This window comes from Solanum pennellii, chromosome 5 (genome assembly GCF_001406875.1).
Source record: "Solanum pennellii chromosome 5, SPENNV200".
Lineage (NCBI taxonomy): Eukaryota > Viridiplantae > Streptophyta > Magnoliopsida > Solanales > Solanaceae > Solanum > Solanum pennellii.
In genome coordinates, this window is record NC_028641.1 from 53,134,892 (window position 1) to 53,140,091 (window position 5,200).

Below are 5,200 nucleotides of genomic sequence, written 5' to 3' on the forward strand. Positions count from 1 at the left end.
TCTTTTCGGAGTCCCTCTCAAAAGGAAATCGGATTTGGAATTAATCTCCTTCCAAATACCAAACTTATTTCTATTCCTACCTACAGAATGGCTCCAACTGAGCTCAAGGAATTGAAAGAGAAGTTGAAAGACTTTTTTGACAAGGGCTTCATTATACCTAGTATTTCGCCATGGGGTGCACCAGTTTGGTTCGTAAAAAAGAAAGATGGTTCTCTTAGAATGTGCATTGACTATAGACAGTTAAACAAGGTCACAATAAAGAATAAGTATCCCATCCCTAGGATTAATAACTTGTTTGACCAAATTCAGGGTGCTATTCATTTCTCAAAGATAGACCTTAGATCAAGTTATTGTCAGCTGAGAGTCAGAGGCAGTGACATTTAGAAAATAGCCTCAAGAACTCGGTATGGTCATTACATATTTGTAGTTATGTCATTTGGACTAACCAATGCTTCTGCAACTTTCATGAATTTGATGAATAGAGTGTTCAAACAGTACTTGGACTTGTTCGTTATCATCTTTATTGATGATATCCTCATTTACTCTATGAATGAGGAAGAACATGTGAGTCATTTGAGAGTTATTTTAAAGACTCTCAAAGAACGCTATTTATTCACTAAGTTTAGCAAATATGAGTTCTGGTTACAATCCGTTGCTTTCCTTGGTCACATTATATGTAGCGATGGGATCCGAGTGGGTTCGCGGAAGATAGAAACAATTAAACAATGGCCCAAACCTACCTCTTCTACAGATATCAAAAGTTTCTTAGGTCTAGCGGGTTATTACAGAAGTTTCATGGAAGGATATTCATCCATAGCCTCACTATTGACTAGGTTGACTCAAAAGATGGTCAAGTTTTAATGGTAAGATGATTGTGAGAAAAGCTTTGCAGAATTTGAAAACTAGATTGACTACAACTCCTATCTTAACTCTACCAGAGGGTTCAGATGGTTATATGATCTATTGTGATGCATCCAGAGTTGGCCTAGGTTGTGTGTTGATGCAACGAGATAAGTTTATAGCTTATGCTTCTAGACAACTTAAGGTTCATGATAAGAACTATCCAAGTCATGACCTCGATCTTGCAGCAGTGGTGTTTGCACCCAAGATATGGAGACACCACTTGTACGGAGTTCATGTGGATTTTTTCACCGACCATAAGAGCCTTCAGTATGTGTTCACCCAGAAAGAGTTGAATCTTTGCCAGAGGAGATGACTTGAGTTCCTTAAGGATTAGTATATGAGTGTGCATTACCATCCTGGTAAGGCGAATGTAGTAGAATATTCTCTTAGCAAATTATCTATGGGTAGTCTAGTCCATGTTGAGAAAGAAAAGAAGGAACTAGTGAAGGATGTTCAGAGGCTTGCTCGCTTGGGAGTTCGTCTCATGAGCTTATCAGACAATGGTGTAACAGTTCAAAATGGGGCTGAATATTCTTTGGTAGTGGAGGTTAAGGAAAAGCAAGACAGTGATCCAATATTACTTGAACTTAATGGTGCATTCCATAATCAGAGAGTGGAGGTTTCCTCTTAGGGGGAGATGGTGTACTTCGCTACCAGGGTAGATAGTGTGTTCCTGATGTGGGTGAGTTGAGAAATCATATTCTTTTTGAAGCCCATAACACCAAATATTCTATTCATCCGGGTGCCACTAAGATGTACCGCGATCTGCGGAAAGTCTATTGTTGGAATCATATGCAGAGGGATATAGTAGATTTTGTGAGTAAGTGCCCAAATTTCAAGAAAGTCAAGGTAGAACATTAGAAATCAGGGGGTATGACCCAAGAGATCGACATTCCTACTTGGAAGTGGGAAGTGATCAATATGGATTTCATCACAAGGTTACCTTGTACTCGGAGACAACATGACTTCATTTGGGTAATTGTTGATAGGATGACTAGGTCTTCTCATTTTTTGGCGGTCTAGACTAGAGATTCGGTGGAGTACTATGCCAAGCTTTACATTAATAAAATTGTGAGGTTGCATGGGGTTCTTTTGTCTATTATCTAAGATAGAGGTCGTCAGTTTACCTCTCATTTCTTGAAATCATTTCAGAAGGGTCTTGGTACTCAAGTTAACCTTAGCACAATATTTCATCTGCAGACGGAAGCACAGGTAGAGCGTACCATTCAAACCCTAGAGGATATGTTAAGAGCTTATGTGATCGACGATTTCAAGGGTAGTTAGGATGATAACTTATTGAGTTTGCCTACAACAAAAGCTACCATTCCAGCATTCGGTTGGCCCCTTATGAGGCACTGTATAGGCGTAGATGTAGATCTTATATTTTATTGTTTGAAGTAGGTCAAGCAAATTTGATAGGACTAAATTTAGTACTTTATGCTATGGATAAAGTGCAACTCAATATAGATAGACTTAAAAAATCCAGAGTCATCAGAAATATTATGTAGATGTAAGAAGAAGGGAACTAGAGTTCTAAGTTGATGATTGGGTTTTCCTAGAAGTGTTACCTATGAAGGGGGTGATGAGATTTTGCAAGAAAGGAAAGCTCATACCTAGATAGGGGGTGATGATATTTGGCAAGAAAGGGAAGCTCAAACTTAGATATGTAGGGCATTACAAGAACTTGAAAAGGGTTGGAAAAGTGGCATATGAATTAGAGTTGCCACAAGAACTAGCAGCAGTGCATCCAGTTTTTCACATCTCACTGTTGAAGAAGTGTGTGGGTGATCCAGCATCCGTATTGCCATTAGAGAGTGTGGCTGTGAAAGATAGCCTTTCTTATGAGGATAAAATAGTTGAGATTCTTTACCGTTAGGTTAATAAGTTGAGAAACATAGAAGTCGCTTTGGTCAAGATTTTGTGAAGGAGTCAGTCCGTAAAAGGAGCTACTTGGGAAGAAGAAGCAGCCATGAAAGCCAAGTATCTCACCTCTTTCCTTCCGATTCCACTCCAGCTTGAGATAATAGTTCCTCTTCAGTTTTTAAGTCATTCATGCATGAATTCAGCCTTAGAATCATGTTCCCTCAGTTTGTACTAGCATTTTTAGGGTATTTGCATGTTCTTAGAACTCAATTCAGTCAGAAACTCAGTCCTTAGTGTTTAGTAGTAGGAAATGCTGCTCTCTCCCTTTATTTAAGCTAGTTTAGTCATCATTCGAGGACGAATGGTCCCAAGAGGGAGATAATGTAACACCCAGTATCCAAAAAAGTACAACAAAAATGCAGATTTTGAGAAGTTATAGGTGCCAGCGACGGAGATAATTACGGACCGTCAGTTGACTTATGGTCCATTAGTTTACTCCGTCGATAGTCTAGATGACTCTCAGTTCTAAGTCACAAACAATGGTCGACTAGTACGGACCGTGAGTCGACTTACGGTGCGTCAGTCAACTCCTTCCGTTGATTAGCTTACTTCTAGTTCTCAGTCGCAAATGATGGTTGACCAATATGAACAGTCAGCCGACTCACGATCCGTCAGTCGACTCTGTCGATTCGCCAGATGCTTTCAACTCCCGGTCACAAACGATGGTCGACCAGTACGGACCGTCAGTTGACTTACGGTCTGTTACTCAACTGCGTCAGTGACTCCAACAGTTTATAAGTCAGGGGTCTTTTGGTCTTTTACCAATTTTTTTAAACCCTAAGATACATCCTTTTGACCCTAAATCATTAGATTTTGTCAATTTAAGGCTAGAAAAATAACTAAGACTTACCTAAGTCAAAGCATTAAATCAAAACTTAGAAAATTAGAGCAAAGAAAGGAGAAAAAGGTCAAGAACCCTAGTTCAAGAACGCAATAGGGTTCCCTCAGTTCCAGCCCCGAAATCTGAAAATTTCTCTGTGGATTTCATCACCAGGTATGTGGAATTTCACTAGTGGGTTTCTTTCACCCATTCGATCCCATATTTTCAATCAGTTCTTGATTCTCTTATCATGATTAAACTTAAGGTTTCTAGAATTACAACAAATCATCACAAATTAGTTAAATATATGTTTCAAATCATATTGTAAAGTTATTATTCAATTTATCACATGAATTCTAAAACCCTACTATGTATTTCTTTATTTCTTGAATTACACATGCTAGGTCAGATATTTCAGTTACTTCAAATATACGTGCCTCAATTATTAATTCATCATTATAAGATTAATTGTTGCATTCTCAGTTTGCATGTTCAGTTTTGAACTATCCAGTATTTATAGAAATTCAGTCATAATATCTTAATCACTTAATTCATTGGGAGTAGCATAATACCGAGTTGAACTAGGGTTCAGCTTACCCAATAGTCCTAGAACTACTAGTTAAGTAGGTTGTAAGTCCGATCTGTGGGCATCAATTTAGTGCACGCCAGTATGCATTTATGCCTCTGGCAGGGTATATTGAGTCCTCTCGATGGGGCGTATACATGGACTCCACATTTAGCTCATGTGGTTTTATTATCAGTTAATAGTAGCTCCCACAGTTCAAATAGACTCTCTTGCTTTGACCATATTTACATATCAATTAGTATTCTGTCTCAGCATGTTATAAATTGGTCATTGCATCTAGCTAGCTCAGATTCAATATATCATGTTCAGAAGATTATACTTGCTTTTGTGATTGTTCAATTATGTTTTATTTCAGCTTTATTCTATCCTACATGCACAATACCTTCCAAGTACTTGTCACGACCCAAAACGAGCCGCGAGTGGCACCCACACTTATCCTACTATGTGAGCGAACCAACAAATTTAAACCCCAACATAATGCGGAAGACTCAAAATCTTATTAATAAAACCAATAAATAAACATTCTAAAATTTATCAACTATTATCCCCAAAATCTGGAAGTCATCACATCAAGAACATCTATCCTCAAATTTCTAAGTCTAAGAGTAACTAAGAACTAAAATAAAGAATAAAACGATAGTCCATGTCCGAGCTTCAAGGACATCAAGACGTGAATGAGAGAATCCAGTCCGAGCTAGGAAGAATAGCTCACCCTGAAATCTGACGTGCTGAAGACTGGCTAGAGTTGCGGACGAGACGAAGTCACTGGTGCACTTGCTGCACTCCACAAAACAACAAGAAGAACATAAAAGTAGGGGTCAGTACAAGTACTGAGTAGGTATCATCGGCCAACTCAGAATAGAAAGCAATATATATCAAGTAATAATATAAAATCAACTACGACACTCAACAGGTGACAACAACAAGTACAAAACCCTTTGACAACAACACCAAGCACATCTATGAGG